Raw genomic sequence first — 21,536 nt, 5'->3', positions numbered from 1 at the left:
TGGAAAGGGGGATCCAATCTATACCATGCCTGGAAAGGGGGATCCAATCTATACCATGCCTGGAAAGATGGATCCAATCTATAGGATGCCTGGAAAGGTGGATCCAATCTATAGGATGCCTGGAAAGGTGGATCCAATCTATACCATGCCTGGAAAGGGGGATCCAATCTATAGGATGCCTGGAAAGGGGGATCCAATCTATACCATGCCTGGAAAGGGGGATCCAATCTATATCATGCCTGGAAAGATGGATCCAATCTATACCATGCCTGGAAAGATGGATCCAATCTATACCATGCCTGGAAAGGGGGATCCAATCTATACCATGCCTGGAAAGGGGGATCCAATCTATATCATGCCTGGAAAGATGGATCCAATCTATACCATGCCTGGAAAGGGGGATCCAATCTATAGGATGCCTGGAAAGGGGGATCCAATCTATACCATGCCTGGAAAGGGGGATCCAATCTATATCATGCCTGGAAAGATGGATCCAATCTATACCATGCCTGGAAAGGGGGATCCAATCTATATCATGCCTGGAAAGATGGATCCAATCTATACCATGCCTGGAAAGATGGATCCAATCTATAGGATGCCTGGAAAGGGGGATCCAATCTATACCATGCCTGGAAAGGGGGATCCAATCTATACCATGCCTGGAAAGGGGGATCCAATCTATAGGATGCCTGGAAAGGTGGACTCTTCCTTCTACTTTATATTTCCAGGAACATGGAGCTGCTTGGAGACGGTCCCATGGCCTTCACCTTGGACACGTCGATCGATTTCTGTCTGCGGTCTGCACAATGATACAACCAGCCGAGACTTCCCCCCATTTACAGAGATGGAAGAGGTGTTACAGATGACAGAGATCCCATTTATAATCTTCTCTATGAGGGGGACGACCGTCCTGTCTGAGACATTCGCCATCTCCATCGAAGGAATAAATGTCTCCTAAGACAATCGCTCTCCATCTCATCACCAATCCCCTCCGGGGTCTGGCCTGTCCGCTATATGGAGAATAATGTATAGGCAGCTATGGGGGTATATATACTGTAAGGGTAGAGTGTGATGTATACAGTAAACCCCCCTCCATTGCGGATCCAGCCGCGAAAATGAAAATCCGTGAAATAGAAAAACCCTAAAATGCATTGTAGGCGTGTTTATTACTGTCATTGTGCGTGGAAAAGTATTTTAAGGTCTTTAAACAAAAACAATAGAAACTCATTTAATCACATAAAAGATACTGAGAGACATAGGAAGAGCCATGGAAACACAAAAATATTTCATTTCTAATGATTTATATAGGAAAATAACATTCCAAAAAAAACCGCGAATTACCGGGACCGCAAAAACTGAACCGCGATGGAGCGGGAGATTACTGTATATATATATATATAATCACAGAATAGTGCTATAGGTTCTGATGTATATAGTGGCGGTGTATATATAGTATATAGGTGAGAGGATTGTACGGGTATACGGTATATTATCATGGTATATACAGTGGGTATGGAAAGTATTCAGACCCCCTTAAATTTTTCACTCTTTGTTATATTGCAGCCATTCTTCTTCCTCATGAATGTACACATAGCACCCCATACTGACAGAAAAACACAGAATTGTTGACATTGTTGCAGATTTATTAAAAAAGAAAAACTGAAATATCACATGGTCCTAAGTATTCAGACCCTTTGCTCAGTATTTAGTAGAAGCCCCCTTTTGATCTAATACAGCCAGGAGTCTTTTTGGGAAAGATGCAACAAGTCTTTCACACCTGGATTTGGGGATCCTCTGCCATTCCTCCTTGCAGATCCTCTCCAGTTCTGTCAGGTTGGATGGTAAACGTTGGTGGACAGCCATTTTTAGGTCTCTCCAGAGATGCTCAATTGGGTTTAAGTCAGGGCTCTGGCTGGGCCATTCAAGAACAGTCACGGAGTTGTTGTGAAGCCACTCCTTCGTTATTTTAGCTGTGTGCTTAGGGTCATTGTCTTGTTGGAAGGTAAACCTTCGGCCCAGTCTGAGGTCCAGAGCACTCTGGAGAAGGTTTTTGTCCAGGATATCCCTGTACTTGGCCGCATTCATCTTTCCCTCGATTGCAACCAGTCGTCCTGTCCCTGCAGCTGAAAAACACCCCCACAGCATGATGCTGCCACCACCATGCTTCACTGTTGGGACTGTATTGGACAGGTGATGAGCGGTGCCTGGTTTTCTCCACACATACCGCTTAGAATTAAGGCCAAAAAGTTCTATTTTGGTCTCATCAGACCAGAGAATCTTATTTCTCACCATCTTGGAGTCCTTCAGGTGTTTTTTTAGCAAACTCCATGCGGGCTTTCATGTGTCTTACACTGAGGAGAGGCTTCCGTCGGGCCACTCTGCCATAAAGACCTGACTGGTGGAGGGCTGCAGTGATGGTTGACTTTCTACAACTTTCTCCCATCTCCTGACTGCATATCTGGAGCTCAGCCACAGTGATCTTTGGGTTCTTCTTTACCTCTCTCATAGGGATGTAACGATATCAAAATCTCACGGTACGATACAATTTCAATATTGACCTCACGGTACGATATTTATTGCGATATTGTGGAAAAGCTCATGGTATTGTTAAATAGCTCATGATAGTGTTTGTGATGATAATAGCGAAAAAATACTGACATTTATTCTGCTTTTGCCAGTCAACAGGCAATTTATTGTTGTATTTATGGATCCATGACAACATAAAACACTGATCACATAGTGCTTTTAAAGTGCAAGTTGTAGTCAGGAACATCGATATTCTGTATAGTAATATTTGGTTTCATAACTGATTCTTCTGTGCAATGTTCAAGTTAAGAAGCAGCTAGAACAATTGGAAACAAACAATAGGCAATTCCCTTTAAGCCTCGGTTCACACTAGGGCGACCTGGTCGCCTCACAGGTCGCCTCCCATAGGGAAGCTGTGGACCCGTTCTAATAGGAGTGACACAAGTCGCTCCGACCTAGAAAAAGGGTCCGGAGCTTCTTTGGGGCGACCAGGAGGCGACCGCCATAGACTTCAATGTTATGAAGTCCATGGCGGCCGCTCCGAGGTCGCGGCGCGCTGCTCGCACCGCAATCTCGGAGGTCGCCCCTGAAAGTAGCGTCGCGCTAGTGTGAACCGGCGCTAAGTGCAAACAAAGATCAAGTTAAGTCAGGTTTAAAATGTGCAAGGCAAATAAAGGCAGCCTTTTAAAACTGGTATTTAGGAACATAAACTTAAATAAAATAGTCAGTCAAAAAGCCTTTAAAAAAAACCACTGACCTATCATTTAGCTTATGTTCACGTTTTTCATCAGAAAGATCAAAATATCTACATTGCAAGGAAAAAAAAAAAAAAAAAAACAGTAAAAAAAATCCTTAAACTCTGGTCTATGTAGTTAACAATGATTTGTTCCGCGAGACTGTGTTTATTCCTCTTGCTTTTTGACGGACACCTGTCCTTTTAATATTGTAACCCAACCACGACGATATCGAGACATGACCACGACGATACAATATCGCGATATCTTTGATATCGTTACATCCCTACTCTCTCACCAAGGATCTTCTCCCCCGATAGCTCAGTTTGGCCGGACGGCCAGCTCTAGGAAGGGTTCTGGTCATCCCAAACGTCTTCCATTTGAGGATTATGGAGGCCACTGTGCTCTTAGGAACCTTAAGTGCAGCAGAAATCTTTTTGTAACCTTGGCCAGATCTGTGCCTTGCCACAATTCTGTCTCTGAGCTCTTCAGGCAGTTCCTTTGACCTCATGATTCTCATTTGCTCTGACATGCATTGTGATCTGGAAGGTCTTATATAGACAGGTGTGTGGCTTTCCTAATCAAGTCCAATCAGTATAATCAAACACAGCTGGACTCAAATGAAGGTGTAGAACCATCTCAAGGATGATCAGAAGAAATGGAAAGCACCTGAGTTAAATATATGAGTGTCACAGCAAAGGGTCTGAATACTTAGGACCATGTGATATTTCAGTTTTTCTTTTTTAATAAATCTGCAACAATGTCAACAATTCTGTGTTTTTCTGTCAGTATGGGGTGCTATGTGTACATTCATGAGGAAGAAGAATGGCTGCAATATAACAAAGAGTGAAAAATTTAAGGGGGTCTGAATACTTTCCGTACCCACTGTACAGTGGCGGTGTATATATAGTATATAGGTGAGAGGATTGTAGGGGTATACGGTATATTATCATGGTATATACAGTGGCTGTGTATATATAGTATATAGGTGAGAGGATTGTAGGGGTATACGGTATATTATCATGGTATATACAGTGGCGGTGTATATATAGTATATAGGTGGGAGGATTGTAGGGGTATACGGTATATTATCATGGTATATACAGTGGCAGTGTATATATAGTATATAGGTGAGAGGATTGTAGGGGTATACGGTATATTATCATGGTATATACAGTGGCGGTGTATATATAGTATATAGGTGAGAGGATTGTAGGGGTATACGGTATATTATCATGGTATATACAGTGGCGGTGTATATATAGTATATAGGTGAGAGGATTGTAGGGGTATACGGTATATTATAGTGGTATATACAGTGGCGGTGTATATATAGTATATAGGTGAGAGGATTGTAGGGGTATACAGTATATTATCATGGTATATACAGTGGCTGTGTATATATAGTATATAGGTGAGAGGATTGTAGGGGTATACGGTATATTATCATGGTATATACAGTGGCGGTGTATATATAGTATATAGGTGAGAGGATTGTAGGGGTATACGGTATATTATAGTGGTATATACAGTGGCGGTGTATATATAGTATATAGGTGGGAGGATTGTAGGGGTATACGGTATATTATCATGGTATATACAGTGGCAGTGTATATATAGTATATAGGTGAGAGGATTGTAGGGGTATACAGTATATTATCATGGTATATACAGTGGCGGTGTATATATAGTATATAGGTGGGAGGATTGTAGGGGTATACGGTATATTATCATGGTATATACAGTGGCGGTGTATATATAGTATATAGGTGAGAGGATTGTAGGGGTATACGGTATATTATAGTGGTATATACAGTGGCGGTGTATATATAGTATATAGGTGGGAGGATTGTAGGGGTATACGGTATATTATCATGGTATATACAGTGGCGGTGTCAGAGTTTATGGATATATTAGTATACACGCCTTGTTTGCGGCGGTTTTCCTCGGTCGGATTGAAGGGTCGTCCAGCGTCTGCTCATTTAGGGGCAATTAATCATTGTGATATATGGGGTGAGAGTGACTGCTTCCCGGGGACCTTCTCTGACAAGAATAACAAAGCAATTTGCCGGAAGCATCTCCGGGACACGTTAGGAGCTCCGACTAATCAGCTTCTTTGTGTTCAGACCGGCCGAGCGTTCACCGAGAGGAGCACCGCCAAACGCTCCGGAACACCAATCCCAGGACTATCCGGAGGGACACGGAGGAAGGTCAAGTAGAATATTACCGAAAGAGTAGTCGATGCTTGGAACCGACTTCCAGTGGAGGTAGTGAGCCGGTCAACGGGAAATGGAGTCAAACATAGATCTATACTCAGACAGAAAATATACAGTGCCTGACAAAAGTAAGTACACCCCTCCCATGTGACAACACTGAAGAAATGAGACTTTGCTACAATGTAAAGTAGTGAGTGTACAGCTTGTATAACAGTGTAAATTTACTGTCCCCTCAAAAATAACTCAACACACAGCCATTAATGTCTAAACCGCTGGCAACAAAAGTCAGTACACCCCTAAGTGACAATGTCCAAATTGGGCCCAATTAGCCATTTCCCCTCCCCGGTGTCATGTGACTCGTTAGTGTTACAAGGTCTCAGGTGTGAATGGGGGGCAGGTGTGTTACATTTGGTGTTATCGCTCTCACTCTCTCATACTGGTCACTGGAAGATCAACATGGCGCCTCATGGCAAAGAACTCTCTGAGGATCTGAAAAAGAATTGTTGCTCTACATAAAGATGGCCCTAGGCTATAAGAAAATTGCCAAGACCCTGAAACTGAGCTGCAGCATGGTGGCCAAGACCATACAGTGGTATAACAGGACAGGTTCCACTCAGAACAGGCCTCGCCATGGTCAACCAATGGAGTTGAGTGCCGTGCTCAGCGTCATATCCAGAGGTTTTCTTTGGGAAATAGACGTATGAGTGCTGCCAGCATTGCTGCAGAGGTTGAAGGGGTGGGGGAGGGGTCAGCCTGTCAGTGCTCAGACCATACGCCGCACACTGCATCAAATTGGTCTGCATGGCTGTCATCCCAGAAGGAAGCCTCTTCTAAAGATGATGGACAAGAAAGCCTGCAAACAGTTTGCTGAAGACAAGCAGACTAAGGACATGGATTACTGGAACCATCTCCTGTGCTCTGATGAGACCAAGATAAACTTATTTGGTGTCAGATGGTGTCAGGCGTGTGTGGGGGCAACCAGGTGAGGAGTACAAAGACAAGTGTGTCTTCCTACAGTCAGGCATGGTGGTGGGAGTGTCATGGTCTGGGGCTGCCTGAGTGCTGCCGGCACTGGGGAGCTACAGATCATTGAGGGAACCATGAATGCCAACATGTACTGTGACATACTGAAGCAGAGCATGATCCCCTCCCTTCAGAGACTGGGGGGCAGGGCAGTATTCCAACATAACGACCCCAAACACCTCCAAGATGACCACTGCCCTGCTAAAGAAGCTGAGGGTAAAGGTGATGGACTGGCCAAGCATGTCTCCAGACCTAAATCCTATTGAGCATCTGTGGGGATCCTCAAAGAGAAGGGGGAGGAGCGCAATGTCTCTAACATCCACCAGCTCTGTGATGTCATCATGGAGGAGGGGAAGAGGACTCCAGTGACAACCTGTGAAGCTCTGGTGAACTCCATGCCCAAGAGGGTTAAGGCAGTGCTGGAAAATAATGGCGGCCACACAAAATATTCACACTTTGGGCCCAATTTGGACATTGTCACTTAGGGGTGTACTGACTTTTGTTGCCAGCGGTTTAGACAGATTGGGGCTATCGTAGAGTTTATGGATTGACATCTTCCATAGGAGTTAGTCTGAGGGTTTAGGGTATTAGGTTCTAGGTTGGCAGCCAGGGACTAGCAGAAAGGCTTAGGTGGTTGGGATAGGACTCAGAGGTTAGCATTGGGGGTTAGGTTGAGAGTCCCGGTTTATTATTAAAATTAGATAGAGGCTTATTAGTTATCTTTATGGGTTAGGTTGATGGGTAAGATTGGGGGTTAGCCCTGGGGTTGAGGTTATGGGTTAGGGGGGTCATTGTTGGAGGCTAGGCTGCAGTTAGCACTAAGGGCTTGGTGGAGGTCTAGGGATTAGTTGAGGTTTAGGAACAACCCTAAGGTGTTACATGGTTAGGATGAGGGTCAAGGTTATCATTGGTAATTAGGTTGAAGGTGAAGGACAAGAATTGATGGTTAGAATGAAGGTCAGGGAATATCATTAAGGGTTTGATTGAAAGCCGGGGGTTAGAAATAGGAGTAAGGTTGAGTGGTTAGCATTGGGGATTAGGTTGAAGGTTAGAGGTTAATACTGGTTTCAGGGTGATACTTAAAGGAGAAGTACGGGGAAAGCTGGTTTGGCTGTACTTCTCCTATGGATCACAGGAGTGCAGTTCATTCCATTTTCAGCAGACAGCGGGGGTGAAGCCCATTGTTGGTTGATGTCACAGAGCCGATCCAGGCTGGGCACAAGATTACAACAATATGGTCGGAATCCGCCCACAACCCTGGACCGGCACCTGGCTCAGCCTCTCAGCGAGCCAATGAGAGCCCCAGCCAGCCGCTCCTGCCCCCTCCACAACCCTGGACCGGCACCTGGCTCAGCCTCTCAGCGAGCCAATGAGAGCCCCAGCCAGCCGCTCCCGCCCTCTCCACAACCCTGGACCGGCACCTGGCTCAGCCTCTCAGCGAGCCAATGGGAGCCCCAGCCAGCCGCTCCCGCCCTCTCCACAACCCTGGACCGGCACCTGGCTCAGCCTCTCAGCGAGCCAATGAGAGCCCCAGCCAGCTGCTCCCGCCCTCTCCACAACCCTGGACCGGCACCTGGCTCAGCCTCTCAGCGAGCCAATGGGAGCCCCAGCCAGCCGCTCCCGCCCTCTCCACAACCCAGCACTCCAGTGAGTGTGGGGGTGGCAGAGCAGAGAGCTGGTGACTGATAGTCCCCAGCTCTCTGCTCACAGAGCTCTAAGAACTGAGCGATCGGCGGTATTTGATCCGTCGGTTCTCAGCCTTAGACCCGGCGGGGAAACAGATGCAGCATCCACCTAAGTAAGTATGATTCTTAAAAAACAAAAAGACCTGAACTTCTCTTTTAATGGTTAGCATTAGAGGATACATTGCATGGGTAGCTATTGGGATTGGGTTGAAGGTTAGGGGTTAGCATTGGGTTTAGGTTGGGTTAAGGCTAGAGAGTTATCAATAAAATTAATAATAGTCATCTTTAGCTGTTAGGTTGAGTTTATTGATCAGGGTAATGTGTTAAGGTTATATTATGGGGAAGCATTAGGGTCACAATTTATGGGTTAGTTTAAAGGATGAGGGCCAATATCAGAGAGTGGATTTAGCACTGGGGGCTTGGTTGGGGTCCATGGGTTTTAATTAGTGGCTAGCAGTAGGGGTTCGATTGATGGTCAGGAGTTAGCATTAGAGGATAGGCTGAGGCTTAGTAATTAGAAGACAGGTCTAGGTTGGGGGACAATGATTGGCAGAAGAGCATGTTTGAAAGTTATTGCTTAGCTTTAGGGATTAGGTTGAGGGTCAGGGGTTAAGAATAGGGGTGGTTGAGATATTCAGGGTCAGTGTATAATGTTCGGGACTGAGGGTAGAACTTTCAGCTCCTAAGTGGACTACAAGGCTTATCTGGCCATGTCCAGAGGTTCTCTCCATTGATATCACATTGGGCCAGTGTGCCGCTAAATCAATTCCCCTGGAGTGGAGGGGATGTTCTGTACAGAATGGAGGGGTGATGGGAACTGGGGAGGATAGGGGTGATGGGAACTGGGGAGGATAGGGGCGATGGGAACTGGGGAGGATAGGGGTGATGGGAACTGGGGAGGATAGGGGCGATGGGAACTGGGGAGGATAGGGGTGATGGGAACTGGGGAGGATAGGGGTGATGGGAATGGGGGAGGATAGGGGTGATGGGAACTGGGGAGGATAGGGGTGATGGGAACGGGGGAGGATAGGGGTGATGGGAACAGGGGAGGATAGGGGTGATGGGAACGGGGGAGGATAGGGGTGATGGGAATGGGGGAGGATAGGGGTGATGGGAACGGGGGAGGATAGGGGTGATGGGAACTGGGGAGGATAGGGGTGATGGGAACGGGGGAGGATAGGGGTGATGGGAATGGGGGAGGATAGGGGTGATGGGAATGGGGGAGGATAGGGGTGATGGGAACTGGGGAGGATAGGAGTGATGGGAACTGGGGAGGATAGGGGTGATGGGAACGGGGGAGGATAGGGGTGATGGGAATGGGGGAGGATAGGGGTGATGGGAATGGGGGAGGATAGGGGTGATGGGAACTGGGGAGGATAGGGGTGATGGGAATGGGGGAGGATAGGGGTGATGGGAATGGGGGAGGATAGGGGTGATGGGAATGGGGGAGGATAGGGGTGATGGGAACTGGGGAGGATAGGAGTGATGGGAACTGGGGAGGATAGGGGTGATGGGAACGGGGGAGGATAGGGGTGATGGGAATGGGGGAGGATAGGGGTGATGGGAATGGGGGAGGATAGGGGTGATGGGAACTGGGGAGGATAGGGGTGATGGGAACTGGGGAGGATAGGGGTGATGGGAATGGGGGAGGATAGGGGTGATGGGAATGGGGGAGGATAGGGGTGATGGGAACTGGGGAGGATAGGGGTGATGGGAATGGGGGAGGATAGGGGTGATGGGAATGGGGGAGGATAGGGGTGATGGGAATGGGGGAGGATAGGGGTGATGGGAACTGGGGAGGATAGGGGTGATGGGAATGGGGGAGGATAGGGGCGATGGGAACTGGGGAGGATAGGGGTGATGGGAACTGGGGAGGATAGGGGTGATGGGAATGGGGGAGGATAGGGGTGATGGGAACTGGGGAGGATAGGGGTGATGGGAATGGGGGAGGATAGGGGTGATGGGAATGGGGGAGGATAGGGGTGATGGGAATGGGGGAGGATAGGGGTGATGGGAACTGGGGAGGATAGGGGTGATGGGAACTGGGGAGGATAGGGGTGATGGGAACTGGGGAGGATAGGGGTGATGGGAACTGGGGAGGATAGGGGTGATGGGAACTGGGGAGGATAGGGGTGATGGGAACTGGGGAGGATAGGGGTGATGGGAACGGGGGAGGATAGGGGTGATGGGAACTGGGGAGGATAGGGGTGATGGGAACTGGGGAGGATAGGGGCGATGGGAACTGGGGAGGATAGGGGTGATGGGAACTGGGGAGGATAGGGGTGATGGGAACTGGGGAGGATAGGGGTGATGGGAACTGGGGAGGATAGGGGTGATGGGAATGGGGGAGGATAGGGGTGATGGGAACTGGGGAGGATAGGGGTGATGGGAACTGGGGAGGATAGGGGTGATGGGAACTGGGGAGGATAGGGGTGATGGGAACTGGGGAGGATAGGGGTGATGGGAACTGGGGAGGATAGGGGCGATGGGAACTGGGGAGGATAGGGGTGATGGGAACTGGGGAGGATAGGGGTGATGGGAACTGGGGAGGATAGGGGCGATGGGAACTGGGGAGGATAGGGGTGATGGGAACTGGGGAGGATAGGGGTGATGGGAACGGGGGAGGATAGGGGTGATGGGAACTGGGGAGGATAGGGGTGATGGGAACGGGGGAGGATAGGGGTGATGGGAACGGGGGAGGATAGGGGTGATGGGAACTGGGGAGGATAGGGGTGATGGGAACTGGGGAGGATAGGGGTGATGGGAACTGGGGAGGATAGGGGCGATGGGAACTGGGGAGGATAGGGGTGATGGGAACTGGGGAGGATAGGGGTGATGGGAACGGGGGAGGATAGGGGTGATGGGAACAGGGGAGGATAGGGGTGATGGGAACGGGGGAGGATAGGGGTGATGGGAATGGGGGAGGATAGGGGTGATGGGAATGGGGGAGGATAGGGGTGATGGGAATGGGGGAGGATAGGGGTGATGGGAATGGGGGAGGATAGGGGTGATGGGAACTGGGGAGGATAGGGGTGATGGGAACTGGGGAGGATAGGGGTGATGGGAATGGGGGAGGATAGGGGTGATGGGAACTGGGGAGGATAGGGGTGATGGGAATGGGGGAGGATAGGGGTGATGGGAATGGGGGAGGATAGGGGTGATGGGAATGGGGGAGGATAGGGGTGATGGGAACTGGGGAGGATAGGGGTGATGGGAACTGGGGAGGATAGGGGTGATGGGAACTGGGGGAGGATAGGGGTGATGGGAATGGGGGAGGATAGGGGTGATGGGAATGGGGGAGGATAGGGGTGATGGGAATGGGGGAGGATAGGGGTGATGGGAATGGGGGAGGATAGGGGTGATGGGAATGGGGGAGGATAGGGGTGATGGGAACTGGGGAGGATAGGGGTGAAGGGAACTGGGGAGGATAGGGGTGAAGGGAACTGGGGAGGATAGGGGTGAAGAAGGGTTGGGGTAATAAGAAGGAATGTTGGCCTGAAGCCTGGGTAGAAGACCTGAGGCCCTGATCCATTTCTTTTACAAATATCCTAAAGCTGTGAACCAATCGACTCAATCTCTAATCCAAGTTTATGGAGAGAAGGAAGCCCATGCACTCCTACTGAGGCAGAATTACTTGTCAGTCCATTACCTTTCATCCCAGAGCCCTATAATCCTTCATAATGAAGGCACGAATATCATGATCAATGAGATCCAGATTACCACGGTCCTAAAACTCTCTGCATTGACCCCTTCAGAGGTATTCTGCTACAGAAAAGCCACCTGTGTGGCCCTAAACACCCATTGACGTCCCCATTGTGGGATTCTTCACAGACCCCTTTGCTGAACATTTATGGAGCTCAGACTTTGTGTTCAGGAATGTGGAGAGATTGTAGAAGTCCTTATCTCAGCTATTATGGCATAAATATATTTCACAATTACCTGCAGGGGACTTTTCCTTTATTACTGGCCATGGGCAGATCAATATCTACTCAAATCAAGACTTGTACTTTGTTTGTTGAAGCAGCTAAGCCAGCAAAGCTGTGATGAAGAATAATGGAGCCGGGCCCTTCGTTTCCCATCTGTCACCGTCACCCAAACCCCCCAATCCTTCATTGTATCACATGAGAGTCTCCAACCTTCCTACAGAAACCCACAATGACGCTGAACGCATAGCGCATCCCATCCTCCGGAGATAATCACCACACCTGGACTCTTCTCCTCCCATGGTCTACGGCTATGGCCCTCCAACTGTTCAGGAACTACAATTCCCATCATGCCTAGTCATGTATGTGACTGTCAGAGTTTTACAATGCCTCATGGGATTTGTAGTTCTGCAACAGCTGGAGGGCCGTAGTTTGAGGAACCCCGGTCTACGGTGATCTATGGATGGTAAAAAAAGGAATGGAGCCACCAGCCAGTCCAAGGCGAGGGACTATTAGGATGAAGACGGTGGATTTTACTGGAAGAATAAAGTTTTTTTAGGTTCTGGGGATAAAGTAGCTGGGAAGGAAGACGCTATTCTATGATACGGGGCGTCTGTCCGTCCAGCACTATCCGTGTAAGGAAGACTCTATTCTATGATATGGGGCGTCTGTCCGTCCAGCACTATCCGTGTAAGGAAGACGCTATTCTATGATACGGGGCGTCTGTCCGTCCAGCACTATCCGTGTAAGAAAGACGCTATTCTATGATACGGGGCGTCTGTCCGTCCAGCACTATCCGTGTAAGGAAGACGTTATTCTATGATACGGGGCGTCTGTCCGTCCAGCACTATCCGTGTAAGGAAGACGCTATTCTATGATACGGGGCGTCTGTCCGTCCAGCACTATCCGTGTAAGAAAGACGCTATTCTATGATACGGGGCGTCTGTCCGTCCAGCACTATCCGTGTAAGGAAGACGTTATTCTATGATACGGGGCGTCTGTCCGTCCAGCACTATCAGTGTAAGGAAGACGCTATTCTATGATACGGGGCGTCTGTCCGTCCAGCACTATCCGTGTAAGAAAGACGCTATTCTATGATACGGGGCGTCTGTCCGTCCAGCACTATCCGTGTAAGGAAGACGTTATTCTATGATACGGGGCGTCTGTCCGTCCAGCACTATCCGTGTAAGGAAGACGCTATTCTATGATATGGGGCGTCTGTCCGTCCAGCACTATCCGTGTAAGGAAGACGCTATTCTATGATACGGGACGTCTGTCCGTCCAGCACTATCAGTGTAAGGAAGACGCTATTCTATGATACGGGGCGTCTGTCCGTCCAGCACTATCAGTGTAAGGAAGACTCTATTCTATGATACGGGACGTCTGTCCGTCCAGCACTATCCGTGTAAGGAAGACGCTATTCTATGATACGGGACGTCTGTCCGTCCAGCACTATCAGTGTAAGGAAGACGCTATTCTATGATACGGGGCGTCTGTCCGTCCAGCACTATCAGTGTAAGGAAGACTCTATTCTATGATACGGGGCGTCTGTCCGTCCAGCACTATCAGTGTAAGGAAGACGCTATTCTATGATACGGGGCGTCTGTCCGTCCAGCACTATCCGTGTAAGAAAGACGCTATTCTATGATACGGGGCGTCTGTCCGTCCAGCACTATCCGTGTAAGGAAGACGTTATTCTATGATACGGGGCGTCTGTCCGTCCAGCACTATCCGTGTAAGGAAGACGCTATTCTATGATATGGGGCGTCTGTCCGTCCATCACTATCAGTGTAAGGAAGACGCTATTCTATGATACGGGGCGTCTGTCCGTCCAGCACTATCAGTGTAAGGAAGACGCTATTCTATGATACGGGGCGTCTGTCCGTCCAGCACTATCAGTGTAAGGAAGACGCTATTCTATGATACGGGGCGTCTGTCCGTCCAGCACTATCAGTGTAAGGAAGACGTTATTCTATGATACGGGGCGTCTGTCCGTCCAGCACTATCAGTGTAAGGAAGACGCTATTCTATGATACGGGGCGTCTGTCCGTCCAGCACTATCAGTGTAAGGAAGACGCTATTCTATGATACGGGGCGTCTGTCCGTCCAGCACTATCAGTGTAAGGAAGACGCTATTCTATGATACGGGGCGTCTGTCCGTCCAGCACTATCAGTGTAAGGAAGACGCTATTCTATGATACGGGGCGTCTGTCCGTCCAGCACTATCCGTGTAAGGAAGATGCTATTCTATGATACGGTGCGTCTGTCCGTCCAGCACTATCAGTGTAAGGAAGACTCTATTCTATGATACGGGACGTCTGTCCGTCCAGCACTATCAGTGTAAGGAAGACGCTATTCTATGATACGGGGCGTCTGTCCGTCCAGCACTATCAGTGTAAGGAAGACGCTATTCTATGATACGGTGCGTCTGTCCGTCCAGCACTATCCGTGTAAGGAAGACGCTATTCTATGATACGGGGCGTCTGTCCATCCAGCACTATCAGTGTAAGGAAGACGCTATTCTATGATACGGGGCGTCTGTCCGTCCAGCACTATCCGTGTAAGGAAGACGCTATTCTATGATATGGGGCGTCTGTCCGTCCAGCACTATCAGTGTAAGGAAGACTCTATTCTATGATACGGGGCGTCTGTCCGTCCAGCACTATCCGTGTAAGGAAGACGCTATTCTATGATACAGTGCGTCTGTCCGTCCAGCACTATCAGTGTAAGGAAGACGTTATTCTATGATACGGGGCGTCTGTCCGTCCAGCACTATCCGTGTAAGGAAGACGCTATTCTATGATACGGGGCGTCTGTCCGTCCAGCACTATCAGTGTAAGGAAGACGCTATTCTATGATACGGGGCGTCTGTCCGTCCAGCACTATCAGTGTAAGGAAGACGCTATTCTATGATACGGGGCGTCTGTCCGTCCAGCACTATCAGTGTAAGGAAGACGCTATTCTATGATACGGGGCGTCTGTCCGTCCAGCACTATCAGTGTAAGGAAGACGCTATTCTATGATACGGGGCGTCTGTCCGTCCAGCACTATCAGTGTAAGGAAGACGCTATTCTATGATACGGGGCGTCTGTCCGTCCAGCACTATCAGTGTAAGGAAGACGCTATTCTATGATACGGTGCGTCTGTCCGTCCAGCACTATCAGTGTAAGGAAGACGCTATTCTATGATACGGGGCGTCTGTCCGTCCAGCACTATCAGTGTAAGGAAGACTCTATTCTATGATACGGGACGTCTGTCCGTCCAGCACTATCAGTGTAAGGAAGATGCTATTCTATGATACGGGGCGTCTGTCCGTCCAGCACTATCAGTGTAAGGAAGACTCTATTCTATGATACGGGGCGTCTGTCCGTCCAGCACTATCAGTGTAAGGAAGACGCTATTCTATGATACGGGGCGTCTGTCCGTCCAGCACTATCCGTGTAAGAAAGACGCTATTCTATGATACGGGGCGTCTGTCCGTCCAGCACTATCCGTGTAAGGAAGACTCTATTCTATGATACGGGGCGTCTGTCCGTCCAGCACTATCCGTGTAAGGAAGACGCTATTCTATGATATGGGGCGTCTGTCCGTCCAGCACTATCAGTGTAAGGAAGACGCTATTCTATGATACGGGGCGTCTGTCCGTCCAGCACTATCAGTGTAAGGAAGACGCTATTCTATGATACGGGGCGTCTGTCCGTCCAGCACTATCAGTGTAAGGAAGACGCTATTCTATGATACGGGGCGTCTGTCCGTCCAGCACTATCAGTGTAAGGAAGACGCTATTCTATGATACGGGGCGTCTGTCCGTCCAGCACTATCAGTGTAAGGAAGACGCTATTCTATGATACGGGGCGTCTGTCCGTCCAGCACTATCCGTGTAAGGAAGACGCTATTCTATGATACGGGGCGTCTGTCCGTCCAGCACTATCAGTGTAAGGAAGACGCTATTCTATGATATGGGGCGTCTGTCCGTCCAGCACTATCAGTGTAAGGAAGACGCTATTCTATGATACGGTGCGTCTGTCCGTCCAGCACTATCAGTGTAAGGAAGACGCTATTCTATGATATGGGGCGTCTGTCCGTCCAGCACTATCAGTGTAAGGAAGACGCTATTCTATGATACGGGGCGTCTGTCCGTCCAGCACTATCAGTGTAAGGAAGACGCTATTCTATCATACGGGGCGTCTGTCCGTCCAGCACTATCCGTGTAAGGAAGACGCTATTCTATGATACGGGGCGTCTGTCCGTCCAGCACTATCAGTGTAAGGAAGACGCTATTCTATGATACGGGGCGTCTGTCCGTCCAGCACTATCAGTGTAAGGAAGACTCTATTCTATGATACGGGACGTCTGTCCGTCCAGCACTATCCGTGTAAGGAAGACGCTATTCTATTATACGGGGCGTCTGTCCGTCCAGCACTATCAGTGTAAGGAAGACGCTATTCTATGATACGGGGCGTCTGTCCGTCCAGCACTATCCGTGTAAGGAAGACGTTATTCTATGATACGGGGCGTCTGTCCGTCCAGCACTATCTGTGTAAGGAAGACGCTATTCTATGATACGGGACGTCTGTCCGTCCAGCACTATCCGTGTAAGGAAGACGCTATTCTATGATACGGGACGTCTGTCCGTCCAGCACTATCCGTGTAAGGAAGACGCTATTTTATGATACGGGGCGTCTGTCCGTCCAGCACTATCAGTGTAAGGAAGACTCTATTCTATGATACGGGACGTCTGTCCGTCCAGCACTATCCGTGTAAGGAAGACGCTATTCTATGATACGGGGCGTCTGTCCGTCCAGCACTATCAGTGTAAGGAAGACGCTATTCTATGATACGGGGCGTCTGTCCGTCCAGCACTATCCGTGTAAGGAAGACGCTATTCTATGATACGGGGCGTCTGTCCGTCCAGCACTATCCGTGTAAGGAAGACGCTATTCTATGATACGGGACGTCTGTCCGTCCAGCACTATCCGTGTAAGGAAGACGCTATTCTATGATACGGGGTGTCTGTCCGTCCAGCACTATCCGTGTAAGGAAGACGCTATTCTATGATACGGGGCGTCTGTCCGTCCAGCACTATCCGTGTAAGGAAGACGTTATTCTATGATACGGGGCGTCTGTCCGTCCAGCACTATCAGTGTAAGGAAGACACTATTCTATGATACGGGGCGTCTGTCCGTCCAGCACTATCAGTGTAAGGAAGACGTTATTCTATGATACGGGGCGTCTGTCCGTCCAGCACTATCAGTGTAAGGAAGACGTTATTCTATGATACGGGGCGTCTGTCCGTCCAGCACTATCAGTGTAAGGAAGACGTTATTCTATGATACGGGGCGTCTGTCCGTCCAGCACTATCCGTGTAAGGAAGACGTTATTCTATGATACGGGGCGTCTGTCCGTCCAGCACTATCAGTGTAAGGAAGACGCTATTCTATGATACGGGGCGTCTGTCCGTCCAGCACTATCAGTGTAAGGAAGACGCTATTCTATGATACGGGGCGTCTGTCCGTCCAGCACTATCAGTGTAAGGAAGACGCTATTCTATGATACGGGGCGTCTGTCCGTCCAGCACTATCAGTGTAAGGAAGACGCTATTCTATGATACGGGGCGTCTGTCCGTCCAGCACTATCAGTGTAAGGAAGACGCTATTATATGATACGGGGCGTCTGTCCGTCCAGCACTATCAGTGTAAGGAAGACGTTATTCTATGATACGGGGCGTCTGTCCGTCCAGCACTATCCGTGTAAGGAAGACGCTATTCTATGATACGGGGCGTCTGTCCGTCCAGCACTATCCGTGTAAGGAAGACTCTATTCCATGATACGGGGCGTCTGTCCGTCCAGCACTATCCGTGTAAGGAAGACTCTATTCCATGATACGGGGCGTCTGTCCGTCCAGCACTATCCGTGTAAGGAAGACGTTATTCTATGATACGGGACGTCTGTCCGTCCAGCACTATCCGTGTAAGGAAGACTCTATTCTATGATACGGGACGTCTGTCCGTCCAGCACTATCAGTGTAAGGAAGACGCTATTCTATGATACGGGGCGTCTGTCCGTCCAGCACTATCCGTGTAAGGAAGACGTTATTCTATGATACGGGACGTCTGTCCGTCCAGCACTATCCGTGTAAGGAAGACACTATTCTATGATACGGGGCGTCTGTCCGTCCAGCACTATCAGTGTAAGGAAGACGCTATTCTATGATACGGGGTGTCTGTCCGTCCAGCACTATCAGTGTAAGGAAGACTCTATTCTATGATACGGGGCGTCTGTCCGTCCAGCACTATCCGTGTAAGGAAGACGCTATTCTATGATACGGGGCGTCGGTCCGTCCAGCACTATCCGTGTAAGGAAGACGCTATTCTATGATACGGGGCGTCTGTCCGTCCAGCACTATCAGTGTAAGGAAGACGTTATTCTATGATATGGGGCGTCTGTCCGTCCAGCACTATCAGTGTAAGGAAGACGCTATTCTATGATACGGGGCGTCTGTCCGTCCAGCACTATCAGTGTAAGGAAGACTCTATTCTATGATACGGGGCGTCTGTCCGTCCAGCACTATCCGTGTAAGGAAGACTCTATTCTATGATACGGGGCGTCTGTCCGTCCAGCACTATCCGTGTAAGGAAGACGCTATTCTATGATGCGGGGCGTCTGTCCGTCCAGCACTATCAGTGTAAGGAAGACGCTATTCTATGATGCGGGGCGTCTGTCCGTCCAGCACTATCAGTGTAAGGAAGACGCTATTCTATGATACGGGGCGTCTGTCCGTCCAGCACTATCCGTGTAAGGAAGACGCTATTCTATGATACGGGGTGTCTGTCCGTCCAGCACTATCAGTGTACCAGAATGCACCTGTAATAGAAGCTACACATGGACCCTGTCATTGGCTCAGTAGAAGAGATGACCCCAGGGTGAGATGTGTCCAGGCTGTAGAGAACGTTATTGGTACTAGAGCCGCTTACACAGGGAGGTATTAGAGCCCCCCTACACAGGGAGGTATTAGAGCCCCCTACACAGGGAGGTACTAGAGTCCCCTACACAGGGAGGTACTAGAGTCCCCTACACAGGGAGGTACTAGAGCCGCTTACACAGGGAGGTAATAGAGCTGCCTACACAGGGAGGTACTAGAGCCGCCTACACAGGGAGGTACTAGAGCCGCCTACACAGGGAGGTACTCCTGAACTCTGCACTCTGTACATAGCGCACCCCTGAACCCCACACTCTGTATATAGCGCACTCCTGATCCCTGCACTCAGTACATAGCGCACTCCTGAACACTGTGCTCTGTACATAGCGCACTCCTGAACCCCACACTCTGTACATAGCACACTCCTGAACCCTACACCCTGTACATAGCGCACTCCTGAACCCCACACTCTGCACTCCTGAAGCCTGTATTCTGTACATAGTGCACTCCTGAACCCTGAACTCGGTACATAGTGCACTCCTTAACCCTGCACTGCACACCAAAGATACAACCCGTTGCCCTTTGAAATGGGGAGATTTCCTGTAGTAGTTTGTGTCTCTGTCCCACCCACAAGGCCAGAATGAAGGTGTCGCTCTCCCATAGCCATACCTCCCTTTTATTAGTCATTCTACATGACGTTGTCTGTGGGTGACTCCATTGTTTGGCTCTATTAGTTAGCGGTGAACCCCCTGATATTGGTGGGGATGACTCTACAGAAAGGAGTGGAGAAGGTCCTGAGCTGGATGTGGTGAATGGAGATGGAGAAGGTCCTGAGCTGGATGTGGTGGATGGAGATGGAGAAGGCCCTTAGCTAGATGTGGTGGGTAGAGGTGGAGACGTTCCTGAGCTGGATGTTGAGAAGGTCCTGAGCTAGATGTGGTGGGTGGAGGTGGAGGAGGTCCTGAGTTGGATGTGGTGGATGGAGGTGGAGAAGTCCTTGAGCTGGATGTGGTGGATGGAGGTGGAGGAGGTCCTGAGTTGGATGTGGTGGATGGAGGTGGAGGAGACTCTGAGCTTGATGTGGTGGATGGAGGTGGAGGAGACTCTGAGCTGGATGTGGTGGGTGGAGGCGGAGGAGGTCCTGAGCTGGATGTGGTGGATGGAGGTGGAGAAGTCCCTGAGCTGGATGTGGTGGATGGAGATGGAGAAGGCCCTTAGCTAGATGTGGTGGGTAGAGGTGGAGAAGTTCCTGAGCTGGATGTTGAGAAGGTCCTGAGCTAGATGTGGTGGGTGGAGGTGGAGGAGGTCCTGAGTTGGATGTGGTGGATGGAGGTGGAGAAGTCCTTGAGCTGGATGTGGGGGATGGAGGTGGAGGAGGTCCTGAGTTGGATGTGGTGGATGGAGGTGGAGGAGACTCTGAGCTTGATGTGGTGGATGGAGGTGGAGGAGACTCTGAGCTGGATGTGGTGGGTGGAGGCGGAGGAGGTCCTGAGCTGGATGTGGTGGATGGAGATGGAGGAGGTCCTGAGTTGGATGTTGAGAAGGTCCTGAGCTAGATGTGGTGGGTGGAGGTGGAGGAGGTCCTGAGTTGGATGTGGTGGATGGAGGTGGAGAAGTCCTTGAGCTGGATGTGGTGGATGGAGGTGGAGGAGGTCCTGAGTTGGATGTGGTGGATGGAGGTGGAGGAGACTCTGAGCTTGATGTGGTGGATGGAGGTGGAGGAGACTCTGAGCTGGATGTGGTGGGTGGAGGTGGAGGAGGTCCTGAGTTGGATGTGGTGGATGGAGGTGGAGGAGGTCCTGAGCTGGATGTGGTGGATGGAGGTGGAGGAGGTCCTGAGTAAGGATGATCGAACTTTTGAAAAGTTCGGTTCGGCCAGAACATCCGAACTTCCCGAAAGTTCGGCCCGGATTTCAGAACCCCATTGAAATCAATGGGACCCGAACTTCGGTAATCAAAAAACACAATTTTGAAGCCCTAAAACCCAATAAATGCCCCTAAAAAGTGCCTAGGGTTCTGGGTCATGCCCCATTAACTATTAATCACACAAAAAAAGTTCTTAAAAATTGTCATTTTTGATAAAAAAAGCCAATTATTGAAAAATTAAAAAAAAAAAAAAAAGAGAGATTTTTTGGATTTAGTATCTGGGGGATCTAAAAAGTGTACATGTGAAGTTTCAGCTCTGTAGCATGTCCAGAACCAGAAAAAAAAAAGGATTGTTTGTATTAGAAAATGTTCAGCTCAGGGGGTTTGCTTCGCTGCTGTAACACCTTGCCGGTTTAATAGCAGGCATTTTTTTGAGTTCTTTGCAGTCAGGAAAAACATCTGAACTTGTGTATAGTGGTGTATATACACACATCCATATATTTATATACACACCTAGACATATATAGGTGTGATAGTAGCAGAAATATATTACTGTAAATGATTTCATTAGCGCAAGCATTTATTTCTGCTACTATCACACCTATATATGTCTAGGGGTATATATACAGACATATATGTCTATA

This window comes from Pelophylax lessonae (assembly GCF_965119305.1).
Source record: "Pelophylax lessonae genome assembly, contig: HAP1_SCAFFOLD_152, whole genome shotgun sequence".
Lineage (NCBI taxonomy): Eukaryota > Metazoa > Chordata > Amphibia > Anura > Ranidae > Pelophylax > Pelophylax lessonae.
The sequence above is the reverse complement of the archived record's forward strand: the minus strand, read 5'-3'. Positions refer to the sequence as shown.